The sequence below is a fragment of the Protopterus annectens genome, chromosome 15.part0, assembly GCF_019279795.1.
Source record: "Protopterus annectens isolate FY-2018-M chromosome 15.part0, PAN1.0, whole genome shotgun sequence".
NCBI lineage: Eukaryota > Metazoa > Chordata > Ceratodontiformes > Protopteridae > Protopterus > Protopterus annectens.
In genome coordinates, this window is record NC_056749.1 from 566177420 (window position 1) to 566193909 (window position 16490).

The 16490-nt window shown below is 44.9% G+C and overlaps 1 protein-coding gene across 3 annotated transcripts in view; it reads left to right on the plus strand.

The window, feature by feature from the left end:
* Positions 1–16490, plus strand: part of LOC122789923 (sorting nexin-12) — a 427546-nt gene that overhangs the window by 240958 nt on the left and 170098 nt on the right. The gene's annotated exons all lie outside the window — the stretch shown is intronic.

The window sequence follows — 16490 nt, forward strand, 5'->3', positions numbered from 1 at the left end:
GGGGAAGCCGCCCTTCTCCTAAGAGACCTAGAACTGATTTTCCTTCTGATCAGGATTCTGAAATTTCTGTTTTCTCTGACCAGGAGTTGCCCTTATCTACCTATGAGGATTCTGATGCAGAGGAGTCAATTCTCTCTGCTTCCCCTCGAGGATTTCTTTTTTGGTGAAACTTTGCATGCTCTTAGGGAGCATTTTCGGGCAGTGTATAAAGCAGACAAGAGTGCATGCCACTTTTTTCCTTAACATATAACCCTAGTATTTTCTTAACCTCAGGAAACCTGGTTGTCATACGTGTCTGAATACTTTGATAGCTACCACTACCACCACCACCATTCCCTTTATATTGGTAATTCTTGCAGATCCTCTTTTCCCTAAACACCCTGACTAGGTCCCCCTAGTAGGCAGGATCAGAAAGAAAGGCTATTTCAAAGTGGATAAGCTATTGCATCCATTTCTGCTACTTACACCATCGCAAACCTGTGCCCAAGGGCATTAGGTCTCACTCCACCAGGGCTGCAGCTACTTTAGCAGCCTTTCTCAGAGGAGTACCAACCAAGGACATTCTAGAGGCTGCTACTTGGAGTTCTGTTCACACCTTTACAAAGCATTACCATTTGCCTCTCTACTCTTAAGTCCAGGGCAGAATTTGCCACTGCAGTGCTCCAGGGCCTTATAGCCTCACCTAATGCTGTTTAGCTCCAGCCACCCAACCATAGCTTTGGAATTCTACCCAAATGTAATGACTGCAACAGTGAAACATGAAGAAAATAGTACAGTTGTGTACACTTACCATAAATGTAGATGTTAGTGTGTATTCACTGTTGCAGTCCAGGTTACCCTCCCGCCATCCCCCTGTCATTCTACAGTTTATCTTTCCTTCTGTATCTTCTACAACCTATGTGGTGTATTTGCTTGTAGATGAAGGTAAAGTCTATATTCATGCATGTATATATAAATATTTAGAATATTGCTACCTTTTTGGGGGCACCTGACATCAGGGGCAAGAAAAACTAATGAAAATGGCGTCGGCTGCATGTTTTATTCCCCTGAAGACCTGAAGTCATGGAAGGGAAGACGGCAACCGACGCAGGACCCAAGACTTTGGAATCCAGGCCGACTGAGGGCAACCTGCCAGCAGATTACCCAAATGTAATGACTGCAACAGTGAATAACACACTAACATCTACATTTATGGTAAGTGGTACACTACTTTAATGGTTATTGGAGTTTCCAGTTCCTATTTTGTTTCTACATTTGGTTGCTTTGTTGGTGTGGTATAATCATGTTCATGTTTATCCTTGCCTAGACAATGGTCTGATCCAGGCTCCCTTACTTTTGAGGATAGAAAGCCATTCAAGTCACTATAGACTGCTTCCAGAGGTTAGGCCTGGAAGTGGAAACTACCCCCCCCCCCCCAAAAAAAAAAAGCTCTGTCACAGCATTTCAAGATAATCAGTTTTAGCAGTGTATCTGCTAGAGAATTCGTCGGACTGTTGGACTGCATAGCTTCTTGCATTATTATTGTTCCCCTGGCTAGGTTTCAGATGAGTAAGCTCCAGTGATGCTTCAGGAATTGGTGAGGTCAGTATTTCTGTGCCCTACAAACAAATATCCCACTACTTCCTTGCATAAGAGAGCTCCTGTTGCGAACAGAGGCCATGTGCCACAACAAGGGAGTCCCCTTTAGAGTGTAAACTAGTTCTTGGGTGGTAACATTCATTGGATAGTGCCTGAGTGCCTACTAGGGGGACCTAGTCAGGGTGTTTAGGGAAAAGAGGATCTGCAAGAATTACCAATATAAAGGGAATGGTGGTGGTGGCAGTGGTAGCTATCAAAGTATTCAGACACGTATGACAACCAGGTTTCCTGAGGTTAAGAAAATACTAGGGTTATATGTTAAGGAAAAAAGTGGCATGCACTCTTGTCTGCTTTATACACTGCCCATACAGTTGGAAGTGGCGCAAGAATGTGGGATAACCCCAGCAGTTCAGTACATTCCAAGCAGAACGGTGTTTTAGCAGGTAGTCTAAGCAGAAGGTAGGCTTGTCCCAGTGAATGGATGTTTTTAAACCTCTTTCTGAATTTAACCCACAAATGTGCTGTTCTAGAAACAGACTTCCCCATAAAGTAGGTAACTCTGAAGGTTCTGGACTAGGAGCCTATAGAGGAGAGTTGGCATAAGATGCCTTCTTTTCCTTGACCAGCTTATTCCTGTATAAATGTTCTTCGTGTTTCACTGTTGCAGTCATCGCATTTGGGTTATCTGCTTGCAATAGCCCTCAGTCGGCCTGATTTATCAGTCTTGGGTCCTGCTTTGGTTGCTGTTTTATCTTCCGTGACGTTAGGTAGTCTGGTATAAAGCATGCATCTGACGCCATTACATCAGCCTTTCTTGCCGTGTGGTGCCCGAAGCAGAAGCAGTTCGCAAGTGCCGGTTGGCCAACTCCTGAAATTTTTGTTTTCGAGTTTCAGAACTGAAGTCTTCAACTAAAGCCAAGTACCCCGTTGGGGAAACTTTTTCTTGCTCTAAACCGATGTCAGTAAAAGTCAATAATTGTATTTCTTGTGGAAAGCAAATACCTCAAAGATTTTCATTTGTACTGAATTCCTTGCCTAGGCCCTGACCACGATGTACCTCGCTGTTGGTTTTGTGCCTTATTTAAACCACAAACTATTCGTCATCTGTATATTTTCGCTTCTAAATATTTTGGTACTCTGTTCAATTATCCAGCCACCCGACTACTGACATTCCGAAAAAATGAAAGAGACAGGCCGCCTAGGTCCAAAGCTGCCGACGATGCTTCTCCTAAGCTAGTCGCCAGTTCACCGGTACTCAGTGAGGCGCTTTCGCAGCCCCTGATACCTGCTACTTCAGATTCGCAGGCCTCTACTGAGACCCATTCGGAGTCCGGTATGCCGCGAAATGCTTCAACTGTGGAACCTGTGGCTGTCTCTACCTTGGATGGGTCCAGAGCCGCTGTGCAGGCATTGGCTTCTGAGGGTGTATTCAGGCCTACTGACTTGCATATTAAACCGACACCATCTTCTTCAAGGCCTAAAACCCTATTCACGCCTAGAAAACCAACACCCAGACCGCATGGTCAGGCCCCTATTCCTAAGAAACAAATAAGAATGGCTGAAGACCTTATTACTCTAATCAGGGGAAGCCGCCCTTCTTCTAAGAGACCTAGAACTGATTTTCCTTCTGATCAGGATTCTGAAATTTCTGTTTTCTCTGACCAGGAGTTGCCCTTATCTACCTATGAGGATTCTGATGCAGAGGAGTCCATTCTCTCTGCTTCCCCTCAAGAGGATTTCTCTTTTGGTGAAACTTTGCATGCTCTTAGGGAGCATTTTAGCTGGGAAAGCCAAGATTACTCTGACTCCAAAAAGAGGCTTAGGGAATTCTTACTCCTACCTCAGCACAGGCCTTTAGCTATCCCTCCTGTTACTGGACATTGTAGATGATGCCTTCTTGGACTCTAACCTGACCCCTGACACTTTACCTCCGGCTCCCAGAAAACCTGATAGGTATTAGAGTACCTGACTCTCGCACGTTACTCTCTAAGAATCCTACTGCGGATCCTGAGACCATTTCACAGGGACCCAAAGGCATTAAGGCTACTACTGCCAAAAACCCTAACCCCTCTGATAAAGATTCTAGGGCCCTGGCAGATTGGGTAAAAAGGTATACACTTCTGCAGCTTTGGCCATTAGGGTCTTAAACTGCCAGTTTCGTATGTTAAAGTATCAGCAGCATATTATTGGATTGCTTAAACAGAAAATTATGTTGACTCCTGACAGTGCTGAAAATATGCAATGTGGTTATGATTCATTAGAGGCATCTTGCAAGGCTGCTCTCACTGGGTCTGTACTTAGAATGCATGCTTGGCTTAAGGAGCAATCTTTGAAAAATCATGTTGAAGCTAAATTACTAGATGCTCCCTTAAACCAAGACAGTCTGTTTGGCATCAAAGCAGAAGTAGTACTTAAAAGATGGCGGAAAAAGCTAAATCTATGCAAACTGTTAAAGATTTCCTGTAACTACAGCCTCCCAGATTTAGTAGGCACTGGCCTTCTAAGAATTGGTCCTTTCCTGCCTCTTCAGGCCTTCTCAGTCCAAACCCAGAACCAGCAGACCACCCAGACTTCAGTCTCAAGGTACTCACAGGTGTAAGCAGTGGGGGGCTCCCACTTCCAGAGCTGGAAGTGGTAAGACCCCACCCCCTGTGGTAAACTGTCACAATGACTTAACTTTAAACCTTCCAAGCCCTCCTTAACTTGACTGTTCCTTTAGGGGGAAAGATTGCCCTGCATGCAAAAAACTGGGAATTCATTACCCAAGACAAATTGGTATTAAATAGTTTCCCAAGGATACAGATTCCACTTCCCCTCCTTACCAACCCCATACGGTTGGCCAGACCTACCCCCAAATCAGTGGGCAGAGGCTCAAAAGCTGGTTATCTCTCTTCTAAGCATCAGGGCTATTCAACCTGTCCCAGTAGAGGAGTGGGAGCAAGGTTTTTACTCAAGACTTTTCCTGGTTCCCAGAAAAGAGTATTTCGGCCATCCTATTCTGGACCTGTCTATCCTAAACACTTTTTTGGTAATCTCAAAATGCTAACTCTTCAACTGCTTCCCATGCTAGGCAAAAATGCCTGGTTGGCAACACTAGATTTAAAGAAAGCCTACCTGAACATCCCAGTAAGGGAATCTTGCAGAAGATACTTACGCTTCAGAGCAGGATACGTGCACTGTCAGTTCTCTGCAGTGCCCTTTGGCTTATCTACTGTGCCCAGGGTATTCACAAAGTGCTTAGCTCCAGTCATTGCATTTTGCAGGCAAAGAAATATTCAAATATACCCATACCTTGACGATTGTCTAATTCAGACAGAAAGCCAGGACATACTACTAAATCTGGCATTTGTAAAGAAATTACTAACTTCTCTGGGGTAAAACATAAACGAAAAGAAATCACATCTAGTACCCTGCCAACAAATTGTATTCCTGTGAGCAAGCTTGAATACAACTTCCCAGGTGGTCTGCCTCACACCAGAGAAACAAGTTCATTTGATACCCTACTTCAAACTACTGGCCACAAAGACCCAGCTATCTGCAAGGAAAATACTGCAAGCCCTGGAGTTCATGGCCTCTTGCATTCTACTAATTCCATATGAAAGACTGCATATGAGGAAACTACAATGGTATCTAAAAAAAAAAAAAAAAAAAAAACCTATGGTGCCAACTTTCTCAGGACCTACAATCAATGATTGCCATCATCCCTTGCTTAAAGACAGAGTTCCTTTGGTGGCCAGAGGCCTGCCACCACAAGAGACTGCCTTTCACTCTACCCCCTGCCACCCATACCCTAACAGATGCATCAGACTATGCATGGGGGGCTCATTTGGCAGGGCGGTGCATTCAGGGCAAATGGAACCAGAGTCAAATGCACCTGCATATCAATCAAAAAGAAATGTTAGCTGTACAGAATGCTCTGACAGCCTTCAAGGACAACATTCTTCCAGGACAATTATTGGTAAAGACAGATAACACCACTGTTGTGTGGTACATAAACAAGCATGGGGGAACCCACTCATACCCTCTCTGCAGACTAGCCATGGCTCTGTGGAACCACAGCCTTGAGCTACAAAAGTGCACCTAAAAACTCAATTCCTGCCAGGCAAGCTAAATACACAGGCAGACGACCTAAGCAGAAATCTCATGGACCCACAGGACTGGAAACTGGAACTAAAGATATTCAACATTTTGAGAAACAAATGGGGAGCCCAGAGATAACCTGTTTGTCTCCCCTCAGAACTACCAGTTGGGCAAATTCTGCACAAGGACTCCCCACAGACAAGCTTGGAAAGTGGATGCCCTGTCCACCTGGAAAAAACTATCAATTTGTGCCTTTCCCCCTCTGCCTCTCCAAAGTGCTACTAAAGATCAAAAAGGACAAACCAAGGACTGGAAACTGGAACCAAAGATATTCAACATTTTGAGAAACAAATGGGGAGCCCAGAGATAACCTGTTTGTCTCCCCTCAGAACTACCAGTTGGGCAAATTCTGCACAAGGACTACCCACAGACAAGCTTGGAAAGTGGATGCCCTGTCCACCTGGAAAAAACTATGAATTTGTGCCTTTCCCCCTCTGCCTCTCCAAAGTGCTACTAAAGATCAAAAAGGACAAACCAAGGGCAATACTTGTTGCACCAGACTGGCCACACCAACACTGGTACCCCCTCCTGCGCAGTGTCACTTCTGGAACCATGGCACCTGCCTCAGACCCTTGCCCTGCTGTCCCAACGGGAGGGCCAGATTCTGCACCCACAGCTTCAAACCCTGAACCTTGCAGCCTGGCTAATCAAATTATTTCGTACCACCCCTCAGTGAGCAAGTGATGGATGTCATTCTGGAGGCAAGGAGGCCTAGTACTAGAAAATCATATGCTGAGAAATGGAAAAGATTCTGTTCCTGGAGCCAAACTCTGGGGATGGACACAACAGTGCCCAATTTACCGCACATTCTTCAATACTTAACTGAGATGCTTCACAAGGGCCTTTCCTTTTCTTCCATCAAAATTGATGCCTCGGCCATTTCAGCTCATTATAATACAGAGCCACCCCTCTTCTCTCATCCACTGCTTAAGCAATTCCTCAGAGGGTCCAAAAACCTTAATACCACTCAGGAGAGCCCCCTACTCCAGCCTGGGACCTTAACTTTGTATTGGAAAAGCTCACTCTACCTCCCTTTGAGCCAGCTGCAAATGCAGAGTTGAAATTCCTTTCTTGGAAAACAGCCTTCCTTCTAGCCATTACTTTAGCAAGAAGGGTGTCTGAATTACAGGGCCTCATGGCAGTGGAGCCTTTCATCATCTTTCATGTGGACAGGGTGTCCCTCGGGACCAGTCCCTCCTTTATGCACAAGGTGGTATCCAGTGTGGCCCTTAATCAGTCCATTCCTTTGCCAACCTTCTTTTCTAATACACAGAACAAAGGGGAATGAATAACTGCACTCCTTGGAAGTGCACAGACAACTTAGATTTTACTTGGACAGGACTAAACTTCTCAGGAAATCTGAACAGTTGCTGGTTGCATTTGCTGCAGGGGCAGAGGGGAAGGCTATTTCAAAGCAAACCATTTCCAAGTGGATAGGCCACTGCATTCATTTCTGCTATAAGCACCATGGCAAACATACCCCACAGGGGATAAGACCACATTCCACCAGGGCTGCATCTACCTCTACAGCCTTTTTCAGAGGTGTCCCTACCAGGGTCATCCTAGATGCTGCTACCTGGAGTTCTATACATACCTTCACCAAGCATTACCACTTGCCAATTTTTTTCAAAATCCCGAGTTGGTTTTGCCACTGAAGTCTTGCAGGGCCTTGTAGCTTGTCCTAATGCTGTTTAACTGCCTCTTCCCTTCCTTAGCTTTGGGAATCTACCCAAATGTAATGGCTGCAACAGCGAAACACTAAGAACATGGTACAGTTGTGTACACTTATCATAAATGTAGATGTTTGAGTGTATTCGCTGTTGCAATCCTTGTTACCCTCCCTCTTGCCCCCCGAGTTCTATTGACTATACCTCTGTTCTTGTTTACTATGCTTAAAGCTCTCTGGTGTATTTGCTTTTTGTTGGAGGTGTAACCTTGTATATAAATGCTTCCTATTATGGGGACACATGACATCTGGGGCAAGAAAAACTGATGTAATGGCGTCTGCTACATGCTTTATAGCCCTGACTACCTGACGTCTTGGAAGATGAGACGGCAACTGACGCAGGACCCAAGACTTTGATAATCAGGCCGACTGAGGGCTACCTGCAAGCAGATAACCCAAATGTAATGACTGCAACAGTGAGTGTATTCACTGTTGCAGTCATTACAATTGGGTTATCTGCCTGCAGGTAGCCTTCAGCCAGCCTGAATACCAGAGTCTTGGGTCCTGCATCGGTTGCTGTCTCTTCCATGACGTCAGGTCGTCAGGGGTATAAAACATGCAGCAGATGCCATTACATGAGTCTTTCTTGCCACGTGGTGGCCGAAGCAGAAGCAGTTCGCAAGTGCCGGTCGGCCAACTCCTGAAATTTTCGTTTTCGAGTTTCAGAACAGAAGTTTTCAAAAAAAAATAAATAAGTACCCCGTTGGGGATCCTTTTTCTTGCTCTTAACCGATGTCAGTAAAAGTTAACAATTGTATTACCCGTTGAAAGCAAATACCACAAAGATTTTCATTCGTACTGCATTCCTTGCTTAGGCCCAGACCGCGACGTCCCTCGCTGTCGGTTTTGTACCTTATTCTACCCCCGAGCTATTCGTAGTCTGTCTATTTTCGCAGCAAATTATTTTGGTACTTGGTTTAACTATCCTGAAATGGCTTTGGTAAGCCATCCGACCAACTATATTCCAAAAAAACCCCATAAAGATGGAGACCGCATAGGTCCCAAACTGCCGACACTTCCGTTAAGGTAGTCACCAGTTCGCCTGTACTCGGGCGCTTTCGGAGCCCTTGATACCAGCTGCTTCAGATTCGCAGGCTTCTACTGAGACCCATTCGGAGTCCGGTATGCTACGAGATGCTTCAACTGTGTATCCTGTGGATGTCTACCTTGGATGGATCTGGAGCTGCTGTGCAGCCACCGGCTTCTGAGAGTGTATACAGGCCTACAGATTTGCATTTCAAACCGGCTCCATCTTCATCAAGGCCTAAAACTCTACCCACGCCTAGAAAACAGACTTCCAAACCACATGGTCAGGCCCATATGCCTAAAAAACAAATGCTTAGAATGGCTGAAGACCTTATTACTTTAATTAGGGGAAGCCAGCCTTCCCCCTCTAAGAGACCTAGAACTGATTTTCCTTCTGATCAGGATTCTGAAATTTGTTTCTTCTGATTAGCAGGATTTGCCCTTATCTACCTATGAGGATTCTGATGCAGAGGATTCCATTCCCTCTGCTTCCCCTCCAGAAGATTTTTCTTTTGGTGAAACCTTGCACACTCTTGGAGAGCATTTCTGCTGGGAAGGCCAGGATTACTCACTCCAAAAAGAGGCTCAGGGAATTCTTACTCCTCCCTCAACACAGGCCTTTAGCTGTCCCTCCCATTCTGGACATTGTAGATGCCTTCTTGGAATCTAGTCTGGCCTCAGACACTTTACCTCCAACTCCCAGAAAACCTGATGGGTATTCGAGTACTTGACTCAAGTTCCTCTTCAAGAATCTTACTGCGTATCCAGATACCATTTCCTAAGGACCAAAAGGCATTAAGGCTACTGCTGCCAAAAAACCCTACTCCCTCAGATTCCAGAGCCTTGGACAGATGGGGTAAGAAGGTATACATTTCTGCTACTTGGGCCATTAGGGCCTTAAATTGCCAGTTTCATATGTTAAAGTACCAGCAGCATATTATGGGGCTACTTAAACAGAAAATGATGTTGATTCCTGACTCTGCTGAACATAAAGAATTACAGGATTTAATGTATTCTGCTGATCAAGTTTGGTAAGCATACTTTACAATGTGGTTTTGACTCTCTAGAAGCATCTTGCAGGGCTGCTGTCACTGGGTCTGTACTTAGAAGGCATGCTTGGCTTATGGAGCAAAACTTGCCAGATGATGTTAAAGCTAAATTGCTGAATGCTCCCTTAAACCAAGACTGCCTGTTTGGCAACAAAGCAGAAGTCCCTTAAGATGGAGGAAAAAGCTAAATCTATGCAAACTGTTAGATTTCCTGTAAGTACAGCCTCCCAGATTTAGTAGGCACTGGCCTTCTAAGAATTGGTCCTTTCCAGTCTCTTCCAGGCCTTCAGTCCAAACCCGGGAACATCAGACCACCTAGGCTACAGTCTCAGGCTACATACAGGCCTAAGCAGTGGGGGGCTCCCACTTCCAAAGCTGGAAGTAGTAAGACACCCCCACCTGTGGAAAAATGTCGCAGTGACTTAACCTTAACCCTTCCAAGCTCTACTCAACTGCCTGCTCCCTTAGGAGGAAAGCTCGCCCTGCATGCAAAAAACTGGGAGCTAATTACCCAGGACAAATGGGTTTTAAATACAGTTTTCCAAGGATACAGATTCCACTTCCACACCTTACTAACCCCAAACGGTTAGCCAGACCTACCCTCAAATCAGTGGGCAGAGGCTCAACATCAGGTTCTCTTTCTTCTAAGTGTCATGGCTATTCAACCTGTCCCAACAGAAGAAAGGGGCAAGGTTTTTACTCAAGACTTTTCCTGGTACCCAGAAAAGACTGCTCTTGGCGTCCTATCCTGGACCTCTCTATTCTAAACACCTTTTTGGTAATCCCAAAATTCAAAATGCTAACACTATGCTAGGCAAAGATGCCTGGTTGTTAACCTTAGACTGAAAGGAAGCTTACCTGCACATTCCAATAAGGGAATCTTGCAGGAAATAACTACGCTTCAGAGCAGGCTCCATGCACGATCAGTTCTCTGCACTTCCCTTTAGCTTATCTACTGCACCCAGGGTATTCACAAAGTGTTTAGCTCCAGCCATTGCATTTTGCAGGCAGAGAAATATTTAAATATACCCATACCTGGACGATTGTCTGATACAGGCAGAAAGCCAGGACATGCTATTAAAACATCTGGCATTTGTAAAGAAACTTCTAACCTCACTGGGGTATACCATAAATGAAAAGAAATCTCATCTAGTACCCTGCCAACAGATTTTATTCCTGGGAGCAAGCTTTAACACAACTTCCCAGATGGCTTACCTCATGCCAGAGAAACAAGTTTATTTGACAGCCTACTTCAAACTACTGGCCACAAAGACCCAGCTTTCTGCAAGGAAAATCCTGCAAGCCCTGTGGTTCTTGGCCTCTTGCCTTCTACTAATTCCGTATGCAAGACTGCATATGAGGAAACTACAGTGGTATCTAAAAAGCCTATGATGTCAACATTCTCAAGACCTGGAATCAATGATTCCTGTCATTCCTTGTATAAAGACAGAGTTCCTTTGGTGGGCAGAGGCCTGCCACCTCAACAATCTACCCCCTGCAGCCCAAACCCTGACTACAAACGCATCAGACTATGCATGGGGGGCTCACTTGACAGGGCAGTGCATTCAGGGCAAATGGACCCAGAGTCAGATGCACCTGCATATCAACCAAAAAGAAATATTAGCTGTACAGAATTCCCTGACAGCCTTCAAGGACCACATCCTTCCAGGACAATTATTGGTAAAGACAGGCAAACACCACAGTTACGTGGTACATAAACAAGCAGGGGGGAACCCGCTTGTACCCTCTCTGCAGACTAGCCATGGGCCCTGTGGAACACAGGCATAAGCTACCAAGTGCATCTACAAGTTCAATTCCTGCCAGGCAAGTTAAATTCACTGGCAGACAATCTAAGCAGAAATCTCGTGGACCCACACGAATGGAAACTGGAACCAAAAATATTTAACCTCTTGAACAAATGGGGGACTCGAGAGATGGACATGTTTGCCCCCCCCCCCACCCAGAACTACCAAATGGGCAAATTCTGCACAAGGACTCCCCACAGTAAAGCTTTGAAAGTGGGTGCCCTGTCCTTTACCTGGGAAAGCCTCGCTGTTTATGCCTTCCCCCCCCTCTGCCTCTCGTCTCGAAGGTTCTGCTAAAGATCAAACGGGACAGACCTTATTGACCCAGACTGGCCTCACCAGCACTGGTACCCCCTCTTGCGCAGCATGATACTGCCAGATCTATGGCACCTACCTCAGACACCTTCCCTGCTGTCCCAGCAGGCGGGCCAGATTCTGCACCCTCACTTTCAAACCCTGAACCTTGCAGCCTGGCTAATTCCTTGAGCTCTCAAATAGCATCCCTCAGTAATCAGGTGCTAGAGGTCATTCTGGAAGCAAGGAGACATAGTACTCAAAAAAAAGTCCTATGCTGAAAAGTGGAAATGATACAGTTCCTGGAGACAGACCCAGGGTATGGGCACTACGGTGCCCAGTTTACCTCATATTCTTCAGTACTTAACAGAATTGCTCAGCATGGGCCTGTCCTTCTCATCAATTACAATTCATGCCTCTGCAATTTCAGCACATAATACTGAACCTCCCCTCTTCTCTCACCCCCTGTTAAAGCAATTCCTCAGAGGGGCTAAAAATTTAAGACCCCCCCCCCCCACGCGAGCCCCTACACCAGCCTGGGACCTTAACTTTGTATTGGAAAAGCTCACTCTCCCTCCATTGAGCCAGCTGCAACTGCAGAGTTGAAATTCCTTTCTTGGAAAACTGTCTTCTTTCTAGCCATCACTTCACCAAGAAGAGTGTCTGAATTACAGGCCCTCATGGCAGTGTGGAGCCCTTTATCTTCCATGCAGACAGGGTTTCCCTCAGGACCAATCCTTCCTTTATGCCAAAGGTGGTGTCTAGTGTGGCCCTACATCAGTCCATTCATTTGCCTACCTTTTTTCCCTAATCCACAAAACAAAGGAGAACGAATTCTACACTCTTTGGATGTGCACACACAACTTAGATTTTATTTGGACAGGACTAAGCCAAGAAGAAAGAAAATCTGAACAGCTGCTAGTTGGCTTTGCTGCAGGGGCAGAGGGGAAGGCCATTTCAAAGCAAACCATTTCTAAATGGATAGCCCATTGCATTCATTTCTGCTATAAGCACCATGGAAAACCTACCCAACAGGGGATAAAGATCACATTCCACCAGGGCTGCATCTACCTCTACAGCCTTTTTCAGAGGGATCTCTAATAGGGACATCCTAGAAGCTTCTACCTGGAGCTCTGTTCAGACCTTCACGAAGCATTATCACATGCCTATTTTTTTCTAAATCCAGAGCTGGTTTTGCCACTGCAGTTTTGCAGGGCTTAATAGCTGGTCCGAGTGCTCTCTAACTTCCTCCCTTTCTTAGCTTTGGGAATCTACCCAAATGTAATGACTGCAACAGTGAAACACGAAGAACATAGTACAGTTGTGTACACTTACCATAAATGTAGATGTTTGAGTGTATTCACTGTTGCAGTCCTGGCTACCCTCCCTCCAGCCCCTTGACTTTTCTTGGCTCTACCTTTCCTTCTTTGGTGTATTTGAGCTTTCTGGTGTATTTGCTTTTTTGTTGAAGGTGTAACATAACATATAATTGCTCCCATTATGGGGGCATCTGACATCTGGGGCAAGAAAAATTGATGTAATGGCGTTGGCTGCATGTTTTATACCCCTGACGACCTGACTTCATGTTAGAAGAGAGAGCATCTAACGTAGGAATCCAAGACTCTGGTATTCAGGCCGGCTGAGGCCTACCTGCAGGCAGATAACCCAAATGTAATGACTGCAACAGTGAATACACTCTAACATCTACATTTATGGTAAATGTACACAACTTTACTATATTGCTGCCCCTGGTGGGGGTGTGGATAAGTTGATCCAAGGTGTTGGAATTTATGAATTCCAGAAAACGTTGAGCATTAGAGTTGGTACAGAGTAGTTTTCCCAGTTAATTGTGGGGTAGTTGAAATCGCCCGTTATTAAGGTGTTAGGTTGTACCCTAATATTTTATAGTGTATCAAGAAATGAGGAGTGGGAATCCTGGGGCATGGTGGGGGATCTGTAGCAAGCTACAATTTGGAGTGTGGTTTTGCCCCAAGTTAATTGCACTTGGATAATCTTGGATGCATTATGCTGAGCAAACTAGCCTGGAGGTGTGGATATCCATAATGAATATGGGCACGCCTCCGCCTTTAGTCTTTCGGTCCAGGTTATGTGGCCGAAAGGTGTGTTAATGAATTATAGCCTGGTATTCAGGGGTGCTCTCTGGTGCCTTGAACCAGGTCTCTGTCACTGCACAGATGTTTATGTTCTCCGTTTTAAGGAGTGCCTTGATTTGAGTGCATTTTGAGCTTTAGACTTCTAGTATTAAGTAGCATCACCCTCAGATTTTGCTTGCTTGTACCTGTTATGGTGGTGAATTTGTCATTTGAACCTTGCCTAAAAAAGGCACTGTAGGGGTGGCAAGAGCCTTAGCCAGTATCTGGAATCCCAAGGGCGACAGGTGCAGGCCATCTCTGGCAAAGCATCGTGGTTTGTCTATCATGTCATCCCAGGCAGACAGATACTGGACCCCCTTAGAATGACACCAGAAGCTTAGCCAATTGTTGAAGTCAATCATTTTGTCCTTGTACTGTGGGTATCATTCTGGGTGATGGCAAGATGCTACTCAGGGCTAGGGTCATACCTGCCTGGGCTACAAGATCGGACAGCTCCTCCATGTCTTTTCATGTAGTCCAGGGAGGTACGTCTTGGGTCATTCACACCAACTTGGACAATGACAGAGCCATATTTGTACTTGTGGAGTGACCTGAGTGCGTGCGTTGTGGCAGATCCTGGCATCTGACAGGCAGCTGACAGTAACTTTCTCCTTGTATAGCCTGGTGAGTGGAACATCAGTGTGCCTGACTAGAGTCGCCTATGACTAGAGTGTTGGGTATGTTGTGCCTTATGGGCTGTGGTTGAGTGGCACACTGAGTTTGTGGGCTGTGTCATTTGGGTTGCGTTGGGGTTGGAGGTTGCTTGCATTGCTGCTTTGTTGGTCCCTGTTGCTTGAGTAGATTTTTGACTGCCTCCGCGAATGTAGGTTTGTGTGTTGTTTCCATGTGTGTTTTGGTGGTGTAGGTTTTTGAGGGACTATGTGATGAGTATGGTGTGGTGCAAGCATTTACCTTCTCCTCCTGACTCTCTAGTCCAGTCCTGGGTGAAGAGAGCTTTGCTTCCAGTTTGGCTATATAAGTGCATCTCTCTCAGGTTGAAGTGTTGAGTGGTAGGAGGAGAGGGTTGTCTGTGTACATGAGGCAATTGCTGCATTGCCCCTAGATGCCCGAATTCATCAGGTAGACGGGAGAAAATGCCAGGAGCTGACCCTTAGACATGCCTGGATAGGTGCTTATTAAGTACTAAAAACGATTTTTCTCTAGACAAGTGAGGAAGGTTGAGTGCTGTAGTAATTTGTAGCTTATTTAGTGCTTACAACGAAAGTTCTGAACAAGTGCTGAGCTCAAAGAAACAGACTTGAGTGCTGAAATAGAAAACTGGCTAGTTCTAAGAAAATAAATTAAGCTAGAAGGCTTCCCTCCAACGCAAAAGCTTGGGGGCTCAGAAGCTTACAAACAGTCCTGGATAGAGCAAATCTATATCTGGACTGTCTAGATGACTTACGGGAAAGGCAGGAAACGAGCTTAGAAAATTTATTTATTTTTTTTGTAAAGTGGAAAGGGTAAAGGAGGAGCGGAAACTAACTGGGTTGGCCTTTTCAAATGTTCTCCCTGGATTAGGTAGAATGAGGTAATGACACTATACTGGGATGAGTGTCCCAGATCATATTTACAGTAGGGGCAGGCAACTGCAAAGCCACAAAGTATAAATCAGAACAAACAAACCCAGCCAGATGCTTAACAATTGTAGAAAATTTCGAGTTAATACCTCACAAAGTGAGGTATTATCACGGGAAAAGCTTTTCTGCTTAAGGCTCATTCTACCAGGGCTGTGGCTTCCTCTAGTTTTTTTTTTTTTTTTTTTTTTTCTTTCTTTCTCAAAGGATTGGATACTAATTCCGATACTTTGACCTCATAATACATTTACTAAACCGTACAAGCTGGATGTGGTTTCCAGAGCCAGGTTTGCCTGCATGGCATTCTTGAGGGCTCTGTTGGTCCTTACTCTTCCTGATTTTTCTTTAACTTTAGTACTCTCAAGAGTAGAGTAAGGAGTGCTGCAGCAGTAATCTAGAACATGGTACAGTTTGGTAAAATCTTACCATAACAGTAAGTTTCCTTCCCAACATCATTCCATTTCTTTCCTTCCTTCTGGATGCACATGCTCTTTTTTTACTACTTGGACTGTTCCTCCTTTTCAGTTATGGGGTAAATGTGTCTGTAAATCACCTTTATGCCCTGCACCATTAGCAGGGAACTTGCATGTGACACATGATGTACTACTAATCCTAAGGCTTTGGTATACTTGCCGGTGGCCAGATGTTGGGCTACCCTTGGCAGGGAAACCCCCTAAAGTAAGGAATACTGAAACAGTGAAGGGAAGGACATCTGCTGTTATGGTATGATTTTACACAACTGTACTTTTTCATTACTTGTAGTAATGGTCTAAAGTTGTATATTTTCCATAAATGTAGATTTTACTTTCCTTGTCCTTCCCTCACCTTTCATGAGTTCCTAAGGCCTTGTGTACAGTTTGCTGCAGCAGTTGTCAAGTCAAGACGTGCCATGCTGATAGACTCCTACCCAAGAAGACTGAATGCCGTAATTAAATCAAAAGCTCCTTCACAAAGTAATAATTTAAGGGTGTGCACACTTAAGCAACCAGCTTATTGTATATATATTTTTTTCCTCTAATAGATTTGATTTCAGTGATACACATGATAGGTCACATTAAAGGTGGGAAACGTTTTGAAATTATTTATTGTGGTCTCATTTTTGTATGTCACAAAACCTGGCATTTTAACAGGGATGTGTACAC